The sequence below is a fragment of the Leucopleurus acutus genome (assembly GCF_964270905.1).
Source record: "Leucopleurus acutus genome assembly, chromosome: 1".
Classification (NCBI taxonomy): Eukaryota; Metazoa; Chordata; class Mammalia; order Artiodactyla; family Delphinidae; genus Leucopleurus; species Leucopleurus acutus.
Genome location: NC_139142.1, coordinates 24,246,061 through 24,269,103, shown reverse-complemented (window position 1 = coordinate 24,269,103; position 23,043 = coordinate 24,246,061). Strand labels below are relative to the sequence as shown.

General features: G+C 38.2%; 1 protein-coding gene across 8 annotated transcripts in view; it reads left to right on the top strand.

The window, feature by feature from the left end:
• The window catches only part of NRXN3 (neurexin 3), a gene marked incomplete at both ends in the record, with an annotated part of 1,633,255 nt that overhangs the window by 129,051 nt on the left and 1,481,161 nt on the right, over nucleotides 1-23,043 (top strand). The window lies entirely within an intron of this gene.

The following is a 23,043-nucleotide window of genomic DNA, read 5'->3' as shown; positions in this document are numbered from 1 at the left end:
AGGTCAGGGATGCTACGTGCAAAGGAAACGGGAGCCTTTATAGTGGAGATGTGTGTTTCTCTGAGGTCAGAGGGGACAGTGGTCGTCAGGAGGGCGGGAGCAGGAGGACTGAGATGGGAAAGGTGATGCTTAAGAGTGCAGCAGCCCTAGGCAGTTAGTAATGAAGCAGATGCCGCAGAGGAAGCATAGACAGTACAGCAGCAGCCCGCGGAAACTATCTTTTGCTTTTGGTCCTTAATGTCCTCTTTTTTTTTTTTTTTTTATTTTAAGAAGATCTTGGGGGTAGGAGTTTATTAATTATTTATTTTTGCTGTGTTGGGTCTTCGTTTCTGTGCGAGGGCTTTCTCTAGTTGTGGCAAGTGGGGGCCACTCTTCCATCGCGGTGCGCGGGCCTCTCACCATTGCGGCCTCTCTTGTTGTGGAGCACAGGCTCCAGATACGCAGGCTCAGCGGCCATGGCTCATGGGCCCAGCCGCTCCGCGGCATGTGGGATCCTCCCAGACCAGGACTCGAACCCGTGTCCCCTGCATTAGCAGGCAGATTCTCAACCACTGCCCCACCAGGGAAGCCGTTAATGTCCTGGTTTTGAGCCGATGAGCAGGTATTCCACTGGTGTGGAGACAGCTTAATGCAAACCAGCTGTGTTTTAAATATATAAACCCTCACCGGAAATGTGTAGTAAACCAGGGACAAAGCCGTGTGGTTGTGTATCCTTGGTGCCTGCAAATTATACCTGTTCATGGAGACAGCACTTGTATTATGGGTATCTCCCGGATGAAACAGGATTTGAAAAGTATCCATTCTTCCTCCAGTGTGGTGATCCAGCAGCAAAAGAAGGACTACTAGATGTGAGGGAGTGGGAGTAGGAAGCTGTGGTGTGATGGAAATGCAAAAGCCCAAAGAGGATAGCTGGTGCCGTCTGCCAATGAGAGGGAGCCCTCCTGAATTCCTGGCAGAGCCATTGAAATGGAACTGATGAGGAAGGTGGGAGAACTCATTACCCACCTTTATGTATTATCTCTGTAAGTAGAGAAGACCTGTGTGTTATAGGCTTTTAGCTTGGACCTAAAGGAGACTGCTAACTAGAGCTGCCAGAATAATAATTGCAATATTCTTTTTTTTTTAAATTTTGACTTTGAATGTGTGCTTTTTATTCAGTGTTAAAAATGTGAGTTATCAAGCTTTTGTGATTTGTTTGAAAAATAAAAGATGGGCAGTTTGAACCCCATGTAAGCATGAAAATGGGGTGGTAAAAAATAGATCCCTAGTGGGTCTTAAGGCTTACCACATACTGATACATGTTTAATTACAATGGGCATTAGAATTACAGAATAGTACCATAAATATTAGATATGAATATCTTAGATTCTTTGATCATATACCAGGTTAGAGAAACAACTTCAAAAGTGCTGTAGGTTGAGCCAGAAGTGTTTATGTGCCTAAGGGGGCTTTGACTCCAAGGAGGTCCTTAGTATGAATTTTGTTTATTGCTTAAAATAGGAAAGCTTCGTTAATCAATGGTTGTTGAAAGAGAGCATGTCAAATACTTAGAAGTTTGTCGTTCTTTAAATCGTATCTATATTGTTCTTTTAAATATGCCATATGACACAGTTCATAATTATTTTTAGGGCCTTAAAAATCCATGTTGACTAAAAACAAGTTCCATAAATATTGTACTACAACTAGTATAAGGTTATAAGATACTTATTTGGGATATGTTGTATAATTACAGTTAACAGCAATTAGTAGTTGCCCAAATCAAAGTCATAGTATCTGTGAGGAAATAGCCTTAAACACACTAATCTTTTAAAACTCAAAGTCATATGGGGAAAATATCTTTATTAATTATAGAACATTTCCCATCCTGGTTTCTAAAGAAATCTAATTGTAACACACTCAAGTAAAAATCAGTTATTTCAGGGACTTCCCTGGCCATCCAGTGAGTTAAGACTTTGCCTTCAAATGCAGGGGGTGTGGGTTCGGTCCCTGGTCGGAGAGCTAAGATCCCACGTGCCTCGTAGCCAAAAAGCAAAACATAAAATGGAAGCAGTGTTGTAAAAAATTCAATAAAGGCTCTAAAAATGGTCCACTTCCCAGGGCTTCCCTGGTGGCGCAGTGGTTGAGAGTCCGCCTGCCGATGCAGGGGACACGGGTTCGTGCCCCGGTCTGGGAGGATCCCACATGCCGCGGAGCGGCTGGGCCCATGAGCCATGGCCTCTGAGCCTGCGTGTCTGGAGCCTGTGCTCTGCAACGGGAGAGGCCACAACAGTGAGAGGCCCGCGTACTGCAAAAAAAAAAAAAAAAAAGGTCCACTTCCCCCCAAAAAATTCTTAAAAAAACATCAATTATTTCATATTTCATCCTAGTAGAAACTTAAACCTTTTGATTGGTTTACATTTCTAAAACTCTCTGAAATACAGTCTGTTGTATTTCCTGGAGTTGTGAAAAATGAAAGCCCATTAGAATTGTGGAGTTGGAAGGGGCTCTGGAAGTTACCCAGTCAAAAGTCCCCAAAAGAGTTGGGATTCCTTTTAAAACTGACCCTTAGGATGGTTGTCTAGTTTAGCTTAACCAGCTTCAGTAATTGGGAACTCACTCTACTTCACTGTTGAAGAATTTTTAGTTATTAGAAAATTCTTCACAGTGGGGACAAATATGTCTCTTTGCAAGGTGACTGTCAGGTGCCATTTGAAGCAATGTGGGACATGTTTATCTACTCCCTCTTCCAGTAAACAAAACGTTACATATTTGAAGAAAGTGATCATTTCATCTTTCAGTGTCTTCAACTTCACATCCTTCAGTTGTTCAGCATTTTTATGGTTATAAATTGTTTCACCATCCTATTCCAAACACTTTCTAATTTGTCAGTGTTCTTATTAAGATGTTTCCGGACATGATTCGTCCATTCATTGCACACCTATTAAGCTCCTATTATGTGCCAGGAACTGGGGATATAATGGAGAATAAGACAGACAAGTTCTCCATCTTCAAAGAAATGGGCAATAAACAAGTAAATAGACAAATAAATTTATAATATGTTTTCAGGTAATGTTAAGTGCTGTAAAGAAAAATACAGTAAAGGATAGAAAGTTTTGGCAATAGAGAAGGGATATTTTAGATAGGTTATTTTAGATAGATAAGGTAGTCAGGGAAGATCTCTCTGAGTAAGTGGCATTTGGTCTGAGACATGAGTGCAATGCAATATATGTGCAGTAGTCTTGAGGAGGGAAGTTCCAGGTGGGGAAACGGCAATTGCAGAAGTTCTGAGGTGGGAATGAAGTGACAGAAGTTATTAATGGATGGGCGTTCATGACTTTCCCCCTTTCCCATGACTGACAAGGAACCCTTTAAAGCTACATTGACATGGTTCAATCTCATTGCAAATTCTCCATTCTGCCTGTTCAACTTCTCCCCTTCTCCTCAACCACACCTGTGTGCATGTATATACACATATATAAATATTCTCCTAAAGGTAATATCTCTGCTATGTCAGTTTTTAGGAGTTTTGTGATACAGAATTGAAAGACTGAGGAGAAATAAAGAATTAGAGTGGCAGGAGGAAAATGTGTATGCTTTGCCAGGGAGGCAACATTGGAGGTTGCAAACTCAAATTCTTACAGAAGCTAAGGGTAACATAAATTGAGTCTTGCAGGTTGGGTGTAATGCAATGAAGAGTCATGGCTGCAACTGTGACATACCCTATATAAACAGGTCAGCTGCTGCTCAGCTAGAGAATATCATTGGAATGCATAATGCAAGCTCAGTATTGCCATACACCCCAATTTTTCAAGAACGGTAATATACCTGTTTTTTCATATGAGATTTTCCAATTTTGAAAACACTGCCATAGGAACTTCCACTTCTGGGAAAATGGGGTAGACATACTTGTCCCTGTTCTGTCTATTAAGTATAACTAAATGGATATTACATGAGAAAAGGGCAAACGTGTTAAGGACCTTGGGACCCAAGGAAATATACTATAGTGAGTTATCTGGGTTTTCTTTTTGCCTCCTATATTCCGGATTTGGAGCTAAGGAAGTTGAAAAGCTAGAAACACCAATGGGAATAGACAAAAGAGCCTAAAGAAAAGCCTATTCTATTTAGCCTCCAAATAGGAAAAGGGAAGCCTAGCAAGACAGAAGAATTTTAGAAATAACTGCTCTATTCCATCCAAATAGCACAGAAATATTTAATACAATTATGTAAGAAATAGGGGAGGGTAAAGGAAGGTAAGGTTTGTGACAAGTTATGTATATTTAATGTAATACCTAGAACAACCACTAAAAAAGCTACCCAAAGAGATATACTCCAAAACACTACAGGTAAATCAAAATATAATTCTAAAACAATGTTCAAATAATCAGAAAAGCAGGAAAAAGAAAACAGAAATGACAAAACAGAATAAACAATAAAATGATAGACTTAAGTCTCAACGTATGAATAATTACATTAAGTGTAAATGAATGTAAGTGGTCTAAATACATCATTAAAAAACACAGACTGGCAGGATGGATTAAAAACATGACCCAACTATATGCTATCTATAAGGAACTCACTTTCAGTATAATAATAAAGGCAGGATGAAAATAAAATGATGGGAAAAGATATATCATACCAACATTAATCTAAAGAAAGTAAGAGTGGCTATATTAATATCAGATAAACTAGTCTTCAGCACAAAGACTGTTACTAGGGACAAAGAAGGGCATTATTTAATGATAAAAGAACCAGTGCAACAAGAAGACAGAGCAATCCTAAATGTGAATGCACCAAACAACAGAGCTGCCAAATATGTGAAGCCAAAACTTATAGAACGGTAAAGGAGAAGCATACAAATCCACATTATAGTTGGAGACTCATACTCTTCTCAACAAGTTGATAAACAACTAGACAGGAAATCAGCAAGGATATATGTATGACTCTGCTAGGGTGGCCGTAACAAAATACCACAGCCTGCGTGGCTTAAGCAAAAGAAACATTTTCTCACGGTTCTGGAGGCAAGAAGTCAAAGATCCAGGTGTCAGCAGGTTTGGTTTCTCCTGAGGCCTCTCTTTTTGGCTTGCAGATGGCTGCCCTCCCACTGTATCCTCTGTGTGTACGCACATCCCTAGTGTCTCTTCCTCTTCTTCTAAGGATATCAATTTTGTTGGATTAGGGCCCTACCCCTATGACCTCTATTAACCTTAATTACCTCTTTAAAGGCCCTGTTTCCAAATACAGCCACATTGGGAATTAGGACTTCAATACGTGGCTTTTTGGGGAAGGGGACACCATTTAGTCCATAACAGTATAGAAGAATTCAACAACACCGTCAACTAACAGGATCTAATTGACATTTATAGAACACTTAGCCCCACAGCAGCAGAATGCACATTGTTTTCAAGGGTCCATGGAACATATGCCATGATAGACTGGGCCATAAAACAAACCTCAACAGATTTAAAAGAATTGAAATCATACAGAATGTGTTCACTAACCAAAATGGAATCAAACTAGAAGTCAGTAACAGAAAGATGACAGGAAATTCTCCAAATACCTGTAAACGAAACAAGATTCTTCTAACTAACCCATGGGTCAAAGAGGAAGTTTTAAGAAATCAAATAATACATTAAACTGAATGGAAATTAAAATGTAACAAAATTTGTAGGACACAGACAAAGCAATACTAAGAGGCACATTTATAGAACGAAATTCGTATGTTAGGAAAGATAAAAAGTCTCAGTAATCTAAACTCACACCCAAATAATCTATAGAGTAAAATGGAAAATAAATCCAAAACAAGCAGAAGAAAGATAAGAGCAAAATCAATGAAATTAAAATCAGAAAATACCATTTAGAAAAATCAATGAAAAAGAAGAAATGGTTCCTTGAAAATATCAAGAAAATTGACAAACCTCTAGCTTGGCTGATAGAGAAAAACAGAGAAGACACGAATTATTAATATAAGAAATGAGATAGAGGATATCATTACAGACACTGTAGATAACAAAAGGTAATAAGGAAATAATATAAATTAACCTTACACACACGAATTTGACAACTTAGAAGAAATGGATCACTTCTTAAAACATAATCTACCACAGCTCAGCCTATATGAAATAGATATGAATAGACATATAATGTTTAAGGAAATTGAATCCATAATTTTAAAACTCCCCCAAAAGAAATCTCCAGGTTCAGATGGTTCCACTGGAGAATGCTACCAAACAGAAGAGTTAACAGTAATTGTATACATTTTCTTCCAGAAAATAGAAAAGGAGAGATCACGTCCCAATATATTTTATGAAGTTAGTGTTAATATCTTTTATGAATATGGACATAAAAATCGTAACAAAGTATTATCAAGTATAATTCAACAATATATAAAAAGAATTATGCACTGTGGACAAGTGGGGTACAAGTCTGGTTCAATATTGGAAAATCAATCAATGTAACCTACCATATTAACAGACTAAAGAAGAAAAATCACATGACCATATCAACTGATGAAGAAAACGCACTTCACAAAGTTTAACACCCAGTCATGATAAAAACTCTCAGAAAGATGTAGTAAAGGGGCACTTCCTCAACTTGATAAAGAGCAACTATCAAACACCTAAAGCTAAAATTATACTTAATGGTGAGTGACTGAATGCTTTCCACCAAGGTCAGGAATAATCTAAGGATATATGCTCTAACTGCTCCTATTCAACATACGCTGGAAGTTCTAGCCAACGGAATACGGCAGAAAAGGAATAAAAGGCATACAAACTGGAAAGGAAGAAATGAAACTGTTTCTATTTGCAGATGGCATGATTAACTACATAGAAAATCCCAAGAAATCTACCCCATCCCCCCGAAAAAAACCCTTCTAGAGCTAATAAGTAAGCTAAGCAGTGTCATAGGACACAATATAGACATACAAAAGTCAATTATATTTCTATATATTAGCAGTGAACACATAGAGATCAAAATTGAAAATACAATACTCAAGAAATGGAGTACTTAGGTGTAAATATGACAAAGCATATTCATGACTTGTATGCTAAAAACTACATAATGCTGACAAAAGACATCAAAGATCTAGATAAACGGACAGACATAATGTGTCATGAATTGGAAGACAATGTAGTAAAGATGTCAGTTCTCCCCAAATTGATATCCAGGTTGTGGTGGGTTAAATGATGCCCCCTTCCACCCCCATGATATATTTACATCTTAATTCCTGAAACCTGTGAATGTTCCCTTATTTGGAAAAAGACAAATGTAATTAAGGATCTTGACACATGAGATCATCCTTGGATTATCAAGGTGGGTGTAAGTCCAATGACAAGTGTTCTTATAAAAGACACACAGAGGAGAACACAGCCACAGAGAAGGCAGTGTGAAAATGGAGCAGAGGTACAGCCACAAGCCAAGGGATGCCACCAGTGCCAGAAGCTGGAAGAGTCAGGTCCAGAGGGAGTGCAACCCTGCTGACACCTTGATTTCAGACTTCTGGTCTCCAGAACTGTGAGAGAATAAACTCCTGTTGTTTTAAGCCACTAACATTGTGGTCATTTGTTATAGCAGCCACAGAAACTAATACACAGGTTTAACACAATTCCTATCAAAATCTCACCAAGGTATTTTGTAGATACAGACAAGATTATTGTAAAACTTATATGGAAAAGAAGAACAAATAGAATAGCTAAAATGATTTTGAAAAAGAAAAAATGAGAGGAATGAACCTACTCAATTTTAAGATTTATTATATAGATACAGTAATTAAGACTGAGTGGTATTGGAGGAGAAATAGATCAGTGGAACAGGGTAGAGAACCCAGAAACAGAGCCACACACATATGCCCAACTGATTATTGAAAAAAGTGCAAAAGCAATTCAATGCAGGAAAGATAGTCTTTTAAACGAATGGTGCCAGAACAATTGGATATTGATTCGGAGAAAAAATGAACCTTAATCTAAGTTTCACAACTTATACAAAAAGTAGGTCAAAATGGATCATAGGCATAAATGTAAAAGTATAAAATTTTAGAAAAAGTACAGGAAGATTTCTTCAGGATCTAGGCCTAGGCAAAGAGTTTTTTAGACTTGATGCCAAAACCACAGTCCCTAAAAGGAAAAATTAATAAACATGAAAATTAAAAACTTTGCTCTGTGAGAGATCCTGTGAAGAGGATGAAAAGGCAAGCTATGTAGTTGGAGAAAATACTTGCAAACTACATTTCTGGAAAAGGGTTAGTATCTAGAATATATAAAGAACTCCCCAAACTCAACAGTTAAAAAAAAAAAAACACCAACAAACAATGTGCAAAAGACATGAAGAGGGCTTCCTTGGTGGCGCAGTGGTTGAGAGTCCGCCTGCCGATGCAGGGGACACGGGTTCGTGCCCCGGTCTGGGAAGATCCCACATGCGGTGGAGCAGCTAGGCCCGTGAGCCATGGCCGCGGAGCCTGCGCGTCCGGAGCCTGTTACTCCGCAACGGGAGAGGCCACAACAGTGAGAGGCCCGCGTACCGCAAAACAAAAACAAAAACAAAAAAGACATGAAGAAACATTTCACTGAGTGGGATATAAAAATGGCAAATAAACTAATTAAAAGATGTTTGATATCTGTTAGCCATTAGGGAAACATAAATTAAAACCACAAAGGCGTATCACTATATGCCTATCAGAATAGCTAAAATAAAAAAGAGTGACATACCAAATGCTGGCAAAGTTGAGGAGAAACTGTATCACTTACACATTGCAGGTGGTAATGTGAAATGATACAGCCACTCTAGAAAGCAGTTTGGTAATTCGTTTAAAAAAAAAACATGCAATTACCGCATAACCCATCAATTGCAGTCCTGAACATCTGTCCCAGAGAAATGAAGATAGTTTACACAAAAGCTTGTACAGAATGTTTATGGGAGATGTAATAGCCCCAAACTGGAGATAACCCATGTCTGTCAATGAATGAAGAGTTAAACCGTGGCACATCTATACCATGGAATATTTTCCAATAGTAAAAAAGAACAAACGATTGATACATGCAACAACCTGGGTGTATCTCTAGAGGATTATGCTGAGTGAAAAAAAGCCAAAAGTTTTCATACTGTATGATTCCATTTATATAACGTTCTTTAAATGATGAAGTTATAGAAATGGTGAACAGATTAGTAGTTTCCAATAGCCAGGGATAGGGGAGGGAGGAGTGACTGTAAAAGAATCCTTGTGGTGATGAAAATGTCCTATATTTTGACTGTATCAATGTCAATATTCTGGTTGTGATATCAAACTATAGGTTTTGCAAGATGTTACCTTTGGGGGAAACTGGGTAAAGGATGCTTGGGACCTCCCTGTATTATTTCTTACAACATGCATGTAAATGTGTAATTAGCTCAAAATAAAAATTTAATTAGAAAATTACTGTTAGGCAATCAGAATATGTTCTGACCAGATATTGCCTGTTCACTACTACTTTGCGCCCCTTGGTTTAGATAATAAAGTACAGTGAGGGCAGAGAGAGGGGTGAAGAAAATGTTGGGTGGGGGAGAAGATTTGTAGACTGGTGGATAGAAAGATGCCAGAACAGCCTGGGACATGATAAAAGTATAAAGAAAAAGAGGGTTTTTGTTAGTGATACATTTTGTGATGTATTGAGGGACCTTTCTTGTTTTCAAGAACTTTAGGGAAAGAAATTAACCAATGCATTTCTTTAACTGTGATATTGCAGTGGGACTAGCTTTATAAAGGTTATAAGTCAGTGTTGGGAGATCTTGTGGTTGTAGTTAGTCCTTGGAAGTATGTGTAAATAGAGTCAAGGAGAAATGGCTAAATGTACATATCTAAAAACAGTGGACATTGCTTGCCTTGCAGACCCTTGCTATCCATTTTCTATTGACACGTAGTCATGGTTATTGGTACTTTTTCCTAGTAAGGAAAAACTTAGTTCTGAGGAGGTCGCTGTTCCCCATCCTTTACAATTTGTACCCAGAATTCTAAGACAACAGTGCCTAGGGTACATAAGGAAACATTGTTACCTAGAGCTGGTTAGGTTGGATTGAGGTATTTGATAAGGTGCTGCAAGGCCTGGATCATCTCTCTGACCTAAGAGCCACTGCAGAAGCCGGGTGAGGGTACCCTCTCTCCATCTGCTTATCATAGTTAATCTAGGTGTTCATGTGCCATTTAAAACACTCACTGCTGGTTCTGGGCAGAGAGTGAATGAGCTCAGGTGCAGGGAATTGAAAGGTAATGAGAATGATTAATCAAATTCCTTCCAGTAAAGGGTGCCACGTGCCAGACTCTGTCCTGGATAACCCTCCCACATGTGAATCAGGGACCATGCTCTGCCCTCAGGTGTCTGGTATATCTGAGAGTAGACATCTGTGCTTGGAGCAAACTGGGAGTGACTGGAGGCCAGTTTTGGCGTGGTGTCTTTGCTTCATCACCTGCTCTGACAAGGTTTGTTCACAGCCTCCTCTGGCCATGCTCATTTAGTTATGGAAAACAGGGTGAACATGAGTAATGGGAAATGCAGTTTGCTGCTGGGGCAAGATGGCCCCAGTGGTAAGTGGTAAGTGGTAAGCCTTCTGCACAGCCTAAAGCCCTGTGTGGTACCTAAAAAAGCCCCATGTGGTTTAAAACCAGTGTAGAGAAATACCTGGAGAGTAAATCACTGTGTTAATCTCATATTCATGTCTGATTATCTCTAGCTATCTGACTTACCTTTTATCTAATCTAATTTAAAATAAACAGATAGGAATGAGTTGATGTGAGAAGACCTGAGCATAGAACTTTTAGGATTCCTTGATAAGATCTCTACAGTATGTGTAATAACCTGTTTTAGGGGACAAATCTTATCTACAATGTAAAATAAAGTCCAATAAGACATATGAACTTAAATCTGTCCACTTTGAGGTCAGTAGTTTTTGAGTTCTATTCCTGACTCTGAAACTAAGTTAGTCTTTAGTGTTAATTTTCCTCACCAGTAAAATATGGATCATAATAGCTACCTACCAGAGGCAGATAGGGTGGAAAATGATGCCTGGTGCGTAGTAGGTGCTCAGCAAATGTTAATCCTTGCCTTTACCCAACTTCCACCTGGAACAACTTTTATATCTTGATTTATAATGTTCCCTGATAAGGAGTCTGTCTGAGTGGGGTCCATTTTCCCCAGTGGATATGCTATGGTTACATGGGATCTACATGGCAAAATGCCAGCTGGCTAAACACAGTGCTTCCTCTGTGGTACAGAGGAAAGCGAAGTGGATTAGCAGTAAGGAGCTCTGGCTCCCAGCACATGTTCTGTGTATCTGGAAGTGCCGTCTGTCTTAAACCCAAACATTGGTTTATTGGAAGAGGACAGAATCACTGGGTGCCTAGAAGAGCAGGTGTTGAATGAACCAAGAGAGCTTTGGGAGACTAAGAGCAGGCCTCTGCCACTCTGCATATATTTGAGAATCATTTGCTTGTGACTCAGAATTGGGTGAAGACCATGTAATTTGTTGAGCCTGTGTCATGTGTTCATGCCTTGGCTGCTTGAGCATGGGAAAAGGGAGATTATCCCCAATGCTGCTTTCATAGCATACTATATGCAATAGGGATTTCCTCCAAGATGGGAGGGGACAGAATGTCGGATAACCACTTGCCCAAATGACAGGTATCTACTAAGCTCTGATGTTAATTAGCTGTGTGACTATGGGAAGTAATTTCACATTCTTGACCCTCATTTTATTTATCTGTAACATTAGAGTTCTCTACCACACCAGCATTTTTCAGCTTTTACCTCTAAAACAGTTGATCAGTTGTATCAGGTGAAATCTTATTCAGATACCCAGGATGTAAAGCATGCAAAAGTGGACCTGCTCTGGTTGGGGGAGCGGGTGAGGGTGGAAAGAGAGAACTTTGCTCAGCCTTCTCATTCCCAATCCTCCATCCCCATGCCCTGCCACTGCCTTCCCAAGACTTGGAAGTTCCTGCGGTACTTTAAGGATCCTCCAGGGTTCCCTGGAGCACCATTTGAAAACCGCTGGTTCTGCAGTTGCTCAGATCTCTTTCAGATGTAACCTTTGGAGACTCATTAGCTCCTGGATATAGAGTGTCACTAATTTTACCTGTCTTTGTCAGTACCCACTCTTGGAGAGGTAGGTTAAGGCTGGTTATTTTGGTTTTGCATGTAGCAAGTTAGACAGTTTGATTAAACTTGATTTTTTTCCCTCATTTTCAAAAATATGAAACCAGGCCAATAAAATCCTGTGGAAATCCCTACATTTTTTTTGTTTAGTTGTCCCTGTCTATTAGAATGGTTGTCTCTTCATTGATTGGAGGAATCTGCTAAAAAACTGAGGAGAAATGTGTTTCGAGTAAAACGAGGACTTCCCCCTAAAAGACACCATACTTTACATGTACCATATAGTTTTACTCACACAAAGGGAAAACAATAGGAGGAAAGGAAAAAAATCAAAATGCTAATAGGGGATACTTTCGGATAATGAAGTTAAGGGCAAGTTAGATTTTTTTTAACTTCTCTATTTTCTGAACATTAAGCAACACATGTGTACGTAACTCTCCTAATCATAAAGTTATTAAAAATGAACACATTTTCATTCAAAAGTAATTAAGTCAATTAAAAAGATTATTAAGTCAGCACAAAAATTGAAATTAATAGTGTTTAAAAATACCATTTTATTGACTGTAAGCTCAATGAGCCAGTACAGATATAAATTTAAGAACCCACATTTCCTGAACTTATAAGCCCTCTTACCCCTTCATATGGTGAACGTGCCTCATTCTTCCAGGGACATAAGACAAGTGATTGGAAAATATTCTGTGTATGAGGTGGCTGGTGTCCATTCTGCATGGGAAAGGATGCATTCTTTTGTGTTTTTTTTTTTTTTTTTTTTTTTTTGGGTATGCAGGCCTCTCACTGCTGTGGCCTCTCCTGTTGAGGAGCACAGGCTCCGGACGCGCAGGTTCAGCGGCCATGGCTCACGGGCCCAGCCGCTCCGCGGCATGTGGGATCTTCCCGGACCGGGGCACGAACCCGTGTCCCCTGCATCGGCAGGCGGACCCTCAACCACTGCGCCACCAGGGAAGCCCGGGATGCATTCTTTTGGATACTGATTGTCTGGGTCCATGCTGAAATTTAGATCAGTGGCAGATTCAACTTAGACATTTAAGAATCAATCTCCTTATTTCCTAGTACCATATCCTAGACTGTCTCTTAAGGCCTAGAAGGTAAGATACTCTTTGTCCCTTCCAGTTACTGTAGTCTTGGCTAAATGACACCCACCAGGAGCTCTTGATAAATGCCGTGAGATCCCAAGATCAAGAATAAGCCTTCAGAACTATCTGTGACAATCATTAAAACACACGGTGACTCGAACGCCTGTAAAAAATCAAGGAGGGGGTAGAGCAACTGAAGAAAACTTCTCTGCCTTTTATTCCTTTTTCTCCTCCGTAAGGCACTTTAAGGTAATTCGGTTTAACTGCACAGCAAAATTTTTTAAAGTCCCATTTTCAGTATCTGTTTCCTTAAAGAGAGATGGGAGGATAATAGATGGATAGATAGATGGGGGCAGACAGAAATGGCACAGTAGTCAGACAGATCTATATTCAGCTTATTATGTTTGATTTTCAGAGTTAATTGAGTGTTTTTTCTTAAAATTATCTTTTTTTTTCCCTTTTCCTCTCTTTGCTGTAACTTAAAAGGAGATAGACAAAGTTTTTTTCCAGAGTTGTTCCACGGTCTCATTGGTCATTGCTTCAAACCCAGCACCAGATTAGTCACTGCAGTTGGCTTCATTGTGGCCCCTGTGATAAAGACTCTTTGTGGCTGTAGGTGGAGGGAAGCATAGCAAGATGGGAGAATGTAGCCTAGAGCATCTCATCAGGAAATTAAAAGGCACATTATAGTTTTCCATATAGTTATATGGGCCTTTTAATGTCAGAGCCCATGTTTCTGCCTAGCACGACAATGCCTTATGTTTGCTTACAGAAAACTTTTGTGTTTGTCTTGTCTTATGTAATCTTCACTTACCTGCAAGTTAGAAATGGCTATTCTCACTTTATGGATGAATATACTGAAGGCTAGAATATATAAGTGACCAATATAGCAAAGCTAGCAGTGGCAGAGCCAGAACTCGAATCCTGGACTTTGGGTTCTAAAGACAGTGGTATGCTTGCTGTACCCCTTAGCCATGATGACTGGATTATATCTTATCTTGTTTTTGAGGTTCTCTGCCATGTTCACTCCCAATACCAATGCAGTACATTATGTATAATAAATGTTAATTAAATGGCATTTTCTTCTTTAAGTGCTTTCTAACTCAATACTGAAGGAAATAATGATTTACTTAGTTGGGAGAATGTCTTTCATCCTCATCAAAAAAGACATAACCAAATTATTTGTTTCATGAACTCCTTTTTAAGTTATGCTAGGAGTGACGTTTATGGGACAGAAGATGATCTTGATTATCTAATGGAAAAAACATTCAGCTAGAAGACCCCACATGACTTTGAAGTGACCTTAAGTAAGTGACTTAGCCTCTTGAAATCTCTTCTCCTATCCATAATGGGCTTGATGGTACCTGCCCTTCATTCCTCAGGGGGTGGTTTAGAGGATCTCAAGTTATGGAAGTGATTGACCAACTATAAAGCCTTGGTTTCATGTGCAGCATGACTGATTGCTTGCAGGGACTGGGGCTCCTGGCTGAAACATGTGGCTTCTCTCCTGGGAATGAAGGCAATCAGTCTATGAGCAAAGAGTTCCTGGGCAATTCTTTGCCAGACTAGTCTCTCTTGCCATCTTCTAGTCACATCCCTCCCTCTTCTCTCTACTCCCAGATCAGCTCTGACCCAATAAGGGCTCTTAAACAATGATGTGGAGAGTGCTGGTGAGCTGCTGCCTGCTTTATTGTGATATAAATGTTTACAATATAGTCTTGTGTATTTTGTTACTGATATAAATTATTTGGCCAGTTGAGTAAAAAGCAGTCAACATATGGATGTCATAGCCAGAGCTGCATTCTTAGGTCAGTTGATAGTTATGCGATGTGGGTGAAGTAGAAGGTTTTTAAGACTTTTTTTTGTGTGTGTGTGTGGTACACGGGCCCCTCACTGTTGTGGCCTCTCCCGTTGCGGAGCACGGGCTCCAGACACGCAGGCTCAGCAGCCATGGCTCACGGGCCCAGCTGCTCCGCGGCATGTGGGATCTTCCCGGACCGGGGCACGAACCCGTGTCCCCTGCATCGGCAGGCGGACTCTCAACCACTGCACCACCAGGGAAGCCCCGGTTTTTAAGACTTTTTAACCTGATGTTTGCAACATGCTCTTTCCTCATCAAAGTATAATGGACTCTCAAACCAGAGTTTACTCTAGTACCTTCCAAAGGGAAATGCCACTGATCTCTAATGATATCTGATATGTGTCATCCCAGGGCCAGATACTCTCCTATATGACCTCTTCGAACAATTGACCAGGTGTGGTAGATATTACAGTTGTTATTTTGCAAGTGAAGAAACGGATGCTCTGGTTAAATAGTGTGCCTGAAATCACCTAGCTAGTAAGTGATTGAGCCAAGATTTAAACTTTGGGTTTCTGACTCCAAGTGTAGGGCTCTTTGGACTACATTTAGGCTTGTTGGGTATACACTAGCCACAGTGAAATAGAGCCCATGGAACTGCTGTGAATCATTGTGTTAGTCACAAGGAAGAAACCCATTTGTAACCAACGTTGTAACTGGTATTATAAATACATACTTGTGGCAAACACTTTTTTTCTTTTAATTTTATGTCGTAATTTTATGATGTTCTTTGAGGGGCAGAAATATTTGGTTTTTTATTTAGTAAAAACTATTGATTTTTTTCTTTTTATGATTTCTCCAGTTGCCATTTCTGTGTTCAGAAAAACTTCCCCAATTCAGCGATGAGATAAATATACCTTTGCATTTTCTTATTTTTTAAATTTTTACTCTTTATAAAATTTATGTTGGGCATAGGGTACTAAACTGAATTACTTCTTTTTGGTTTCAAATTGCAAACTTTCCCAGCACAATTTCTTAAGGAATTCATCTTCTCCCTTACTGATTTGTGGATTCCTGTATTACATAAGTTTTTAAACTTTCGTATATGTTAGGCTCTCTACTGTGCTCAGTAATCTTTCAGCAATGCTTATACCAGTTTTACACTGTTCCAGTTGTTATAGCATTACAGTTCAGACTAATACACGGTAGAGCATAATAAATCCTCTTTTATTATTCTTTATTTTTATGCACACTGTTTAAAAAATGTAAGTGCCCATTGGACTTTACCAATAAGCATCTAGAGCAGGGGTTGTTAAACTATGGCCCACAATCCTTAAGTGGCCCACCACCTGTTTTTGTAAATAAAGTTTTATTAGAACACAGTCACACTCATTTGTGTATATATTATATATATATATATATATATATATATATATATATATATATATGTCATTGTGTATGTATTCTTTGCATCACAATGGCAGAGTTGAATAGATTTGACAGAGATTTTTATGAATCACAAAGCCTAAAATATCTACTATCTGGCCCTTTACAAAAAGGTAGCCTACCTCAGGTCTAGAAGATTTGGGATAGGAAGTAGAATAGGAACCCAGTGCCGCCAGGTCTAGGCCCCACTTCTTGGGACATGCTGCAGATTCCAAGTGAGACTTTGGCTCTATGCTCCAATGTATTGCATCTCTGTCTATTCTTCCTCAGTAAGGAGAAAGTTAAGATAGAGCTAACACTCTCTGTCTGCAGTTGGTCTTCCCATTAGCTTTACTGCTGTTTTGATAGAAAGCATTTCTTCCCAGTCTGACTTCTCTCTACAACCCTGGACACTTCTTTTGCTGGGGGTAGGGGGGTAATCAATACACAGTGTTAACCTAAACAAAATAATACAACTACATAAATTGACTGCTTGAAAGATCATTTCATAGCCAGTGAAGTGAGTATTTTATATCATCCACTGCTTTCATGATCTCCTGACATTTCCTCTCCACTTGCCCTGGGGCACAGATGCCCAGATGTTGCCCTCTCCACTTGCCCAGATGTTGACTTTACATCTGGATTAGCTGAGGGCTCAAGATAGGGGAGTCTGAGGCGCTTTGATGGGAGGAACAAGAAGTATGGGCTCATAAAAGGCAGTAAGAGGCTCTGGAAGGTTAAGTCTTCAAGCGTGTAGGTATATCTAAGAGACCCTGCTTGACCCTTCTCTGGGGCAGGTATGGGCCATGCGCTCATGGAGTGCTTGAGGGATGCTAAAGTGACACTTCCATGGAAAACTGAATAGTGATATCTCTACAAGGACAGACCATACCCCACAGCAAATACACAAGTCACTGTTTGGTTTATTTTTATGACAGTTTTGAAACTCCGGCTTGTCTCAGTGAGAAGTGCTAGTCTTCTCTGTGTGGTCTGGAATGGGCTTTTATGCACTCAGCAGTGGGCTATGAAGGATTGTTTTAGCTGGTCAGAGGTCCCTGAGAGGCTGACAGTAATGCCTAAAAAGTTGTGTGTGCACGCGTGCCTGTAAGTGCATGTGTGAGCCTGCACACACACACAGAAGAGAAAGAAAATTAAAAAGAGAAGAAAAAGAAAGCTTTTTAAAAGTCACGTGTATTTTCTGGTATAGTCTCAGAATGCTATAAAGAAAAAAACTGTGTTGGTACAGGTTCATGCAGAAATAACTATTTTCACAAGAACCAAGAACTAAAAATTTAAAAAAAATATATTATTTTTCACCATCTCAGAATGGAAGGATGGGGTGTGGTTTTTCCAGCCTCAGGACATTTCCTTCCTTCAAACTGGGCAAGGATTGATTAAATAGGGATGTGACATCTCCTCTGCTGAATGGTAGAAATCAAGGTGATGGGGAAGTCAAGAGGAAGGAAAGAAATTTGAATGTAAATAAAGAGGGAAGAGAGACCAATGAGAATGGGAATAGGAACAGAAGTGTTGCAGAGACCAACTGTTGAGACATGTGGTTTGATGATAATCTTTCAAGAGAATTTTGTCTTACAAAAAGTCACTGACTGAAAAATATGTCAAGGTGTGCAGCAGAGACTGAGCGTAGGTTAGCTATCCAGAGCTCCACGGTGGTGATGATAGAGGTTTGGCTTTGTTGAATATCTGTGCTCAATGTTGTATATGTACTCTTAACTCTGCCATCAACTGATATTGCAATGCATGCGCACTCCTCAGAGATCGTAAACCCTAAGAGTTGATAAGAGCTCAGTGACGAACCTGCCACCCAGTGTAGAAATTTCATCCCATGAGATTTCTGACAGAACGGAATTATCGAATTCGTAGATCTTGAAAGAAGCTTAAACCCTAAAGTAGCGGCTAAGATTGTGGGCTTTAGGAAGTCAGAGGGTCTAGATTTGAATCTGTGTTGCCCTATATCTCGGCTGTGTCCTTGAGAAGGTTAGTTCAACCCTCTAAGCCTAAAGGAGCCTATAACATATGGATGAGAATAGCATCTACCATTTTGGAATGTGATGAGGATTAAGTGAAACGGTATAAATTACTTAACATAATGCTCCACACGTGGCAAATGCTCAGTAAATGTTATGTATTATTAATTTATTATCATCATCTTTACTATTATTTTAGATTATCTAGTATTATTATCTTTTGTATTCTCTTCATTTTAGAAACAAGGATCACTCTGGAGAAAGTAGTCACCTCCAGTAGTGGATTGCAGCAAGATGACCTTGAATCTAGAGAAGTCCAGTAAAAGTGTTTCATGCTGGTATTAAAACTTTGAAAGTTGGTTGGGTGTATTTCAGATACTATCTCCTTCTTCAGACCAAAAGGGCATCACATAGAATAAAAGAATAATATTTTGCTAAATATGGTACCCCAGGCTTTGAACTAAAAAAAGAGGGGTGATTTACTTTTGGGAAGAGTGAGGCTAAATATTAAAGCAACTTTATTTATTGAAAGAATAATTGTAATTCCTAGAGTGCTGTAAAGTGGGTAAAAGGAGGAGAGATTCAATTGGCTTTATCTTTGAGAATCTGTGTCCTGGTGATGAGTTAGAAGAGAGAAAGTTCTGCTTCTCAGAGCGCTAGGTTTTTCATTAATCTACTAAAAAAGAGAAAACCCTTCTTTAATGAGTATGCTTTGTAAATAGGAGCAAGGCTCATTTTACATCCAGAAGGTTCCAGAGAAAAGACCTAACCTGTAAAATAATCAGAGAATATATGGAACTTTTCCCCCACATCTTTAAAATAAAACTTTTTATTTTGAGATAATTGTACACTCACATGCAGTTATAAGAGATAATACAGAGAGATCTGAGTATCCTTTACATAGTTCCCCCCTATAGTAATATCTTGCAAACCTATTGTTTGATACCACAACCAGGATGTTGATTTTGATGTAGTCAAGATACAGAATATTTTACAAGATACAGAATATTTATACGTCTTTGCAGAGCCCTATATCCTGAAGTTTTTCTCTTCTGTATTTTTTCTAAAAAATTTATACTTTTACATTTCACTTTTAAGTCCATGATGCACTTTGAGATAATTTTTGTATAAAGAATGAGACAAGTTGAGGTTCAGTTTTTGCCTGAACATACGGATGTACAATTTTTCAGCACCATGTTTTGAAAAGTCTATTTTTCCTCCATTGAGTTGCGTTTGTACCTTTGTCAAAAATCAGTTGAGCATATTTGTGTAGGTCTATTTGTGCATTCTCTGTTCTGCTCCATTGGTCTGTAAGTCTGTCCCTCCACCAATACCATACAGTGTTGATTACTATACCTATGTAAGTTTTGAAATTGGACAGACTGATTCCTCCCACTTCATTCTTCTTTTTCAATATTCTTTTAGCTATTCTAGTTCCTTTTCTGTTCCATATAAATTTAAAATAATCTTGATTATATCTACAAAAAAAATCTCACTGGGATTTTGACAGAAGTCATGTTAAACCTGTATATCAACTTGGGAGAATTGAAATCTTTACTATGTTAGGTTTTCTACTGAACATGGTATGTCTCTTATTATTTTTTTCATTAGCATTGTATAGTTTTCAGTGTATAAGTCCTGTTAGATTTATATCAAGTACTTAATTTTTTGAGCAATTGTAAATGGTGTTATCTTTAAAATTTTCATGTCCATGTGTTCATTGTTAGTACATAGAAATACAATAGATTTTTTAAAGATTTTTTTGATGTGGACCATTTTTAAAGTCTTCATTGAATTTGTTACAATATTGCTTCTGTTTTATGTTTCGGTTTTTTGGCTGTGAGGCAGGTGGGATCTTAGCTCCCTGATCAGGTATTGAACCTGCACCCCCTTCATTGGAAAGCAAAGTCTTAACAACTGGACCCCCAGGGAAGTCCCATAATAGATTTTTGTATGTTTATCTTGTGTCCTGTGACCTTGCTGAACTCACATATTAGTTCTAGGTGTGTGTGTGTGTGTGTATATTCCTTGGGATTTTCTACATAGAAAATCATGTCATCTACAGATAGGGACAGTTTTATTTCTTCCTTCAATTCTGTATGCATTCTTTTCTTGCTTTATTTCACTGGCAAGAATTTTCAACACCATGTTGAATAAGAATGATGACACATCCTTGCCTTGTTCCTGATCTTCAGGGGAAAGCATTCAGTCATCCACCGTTGTTTACTGTAGGCTTTTTATAGATGTTCTCTATCAAGATAAGGAAGTTCCCTTCTATTCAAATTTTTCTGAGAGTTTAAAAAAAATCATGAATGTTGTTAAATTTTTTCAAATGCTTTTTCTGCATCTGTTGATATGATAATGTGATTTTTCTTTGTGAGCCTGGGAACATGGTGGATTACACTGATACATTTTTTGAATATTGAACCAACCTCATATCCTTGGAATAAACCCCAGTTGGTCATGGTTTATAGTTCTATGTATGTATTGATAAATTCTATTTGCTAATATTTTGTTAAGGATTTTTGTGTCTGTGTTCATGAAGGGTATTGATCTGCAGTTTTCTTTTTTGTACTGTCTTTGTCTCATTTTGGTATCAGAGTAATGCCAGCTTCATAAAATGAATTGGAATGTTCCCTTCTCCTCTGTTTCAGGAAGGTATTATAGAGAATTAGTGTTAATTATTTAAATTTTGGTAGGATTTTCTAGTGCAGCCCTCTGGGCCTAGAGATTTCATTTTGGGGAGTATTTTAATTATTGATTCAATTTCATTGATAGTTTAGTGACTATTCAAATTAACTATTTCATACTGGATGATTTGTGGTAGCTAGTGTTTTTTGAGGAAATGGTCCATTTCATTTACATTGTCAACTTTATGTATGTAGAATTGTTTTTAGTATTCTTTTATTATTCTTTTGATGTCTGAAGGTTTACAGTGACATCTCATGTTTCATTTGTAATATTGATAGTTTGTGTCTTCTCTCTTTTTTCTCTGTTAGCCTCGGCAAGAGGTTTTTACAATTTTATTGATCTATTCAAGGAACCATCTCTATTTCATTGGTTTCTACAGTGTTTTTTTGTTTTCACTTTTATTAGTTTTTACTCTTCTTTCTTCTCCTTGCTTTGGATTTATTTTGCTCTTTTTCTAGATTCTTGAGGTACGACCTTAGGTGATTGATCTGAGACTTTTCCTCTTTTCTATATATGCAGTTAGTGCTAAAAATTTCTTTCTCAGTACTGCTTTAAGTCTGTCCCACAAATTTTAATATGTTGTATTTTTATTTTCCTTCAGTTTAACATATTATTTGATTTTTCTCAGATTCCTTTTATTACTTGTGTATGATTTAGAAGGGTCCTGTTTAGTTTATAACTGTTTGGAGAATTTCCTGTTACTTTTTTGTTAATTCTCTCTAGTTTGTTTCCATTTTGGTTGGCACATGCACTCTGTATGATTTCAAGTCTTTTAATTTTGTCAAGGTAAGTTTTATGGCCCAGGATGCGGGCTGTTTTGGATGTGGGCTTTCCATGGATACTTGAAAGTAATGTGTATTCTTCTTCTGTTGGGGGGAGTGTTCTATAAATGTCAGTTAGATACTGTTGGTTGATGGTGTTGTTCAGTTCTTCTGTATTCTGTGATTTTCTACTTTACTTGTTCTATCAGTTGAAGAGAGAGGGGTATGTAGTTTTCAAATATAATTGGATTGGCCTACTTCTCCTTTCAGTTTTTACAATTTTTGCTTCACATATTTTGCAGCTCTGTTGTTTGGTACAGTCATACATAGGCTTATGTATTCTTGGTAAATTGATCCTTTTTTTCATTATACGATAATCTTTTCTGCATATGGTAATTTTTGTCTTGAAGTCTAATTTATATGAGATTAATAAAGCCACTCCTACTTTTTTAAAAGTTAATTTCTGCATGATGTATGTTTTCCATCATTTTACTTTCATCCTGTCTATATCATTATACTGGAAATGAGTTTCTTGTAGGCAGCATTTAGTTGAGTCATGTTTTCAATCCATCCTGCCATTCTCTGTCTTTTAGTTCATATATTTAGGCCTTTTATATTTATTGTCATTATTCATATGTTAGGGCATAAGTTTACCACTTTTTTTTGTTTGCTCTCTCGGTTTCTTTATTCCTCTTTTCTTTTCTCTGCATTCCTGTTGGTTACTTGAGTTTTCTTCTTTAGATTTAGTGTTTTGATTTATCTATAGTGCTTTATGTGTACTTCTTTGTGTAGCTCTTTTAGTGTTTGCTCTACATATTTCACACATACACACACATATACATATACAAAATCACAGTCTACTGGTATCATCATTTTAACAGTTTGTGTGAAATCTCATATAAACCTCCCTTTATGTCTTTTTTACCCATTTATAGTATAACATTAAATAATTTCTCTACATGCATTTAGAACCACATCAGACAGTGCAGTAGTTTTTCCTTCAATTGTCAGAATAATTTAGAAGAATCAAGGGGAGATGAAAAGTCTACTTTATTTACCCGTATTTTTGCCTATTGGGTTGTTCCTTCCTTCCTGATGTTTTAAGATTCTTTCTTTTGTCATTTCCTCCATTTAGAGAACTTCCATTAGCCATTATTTTAAGGTAGAGGAGCTGGCAACAAATTCTTTCAA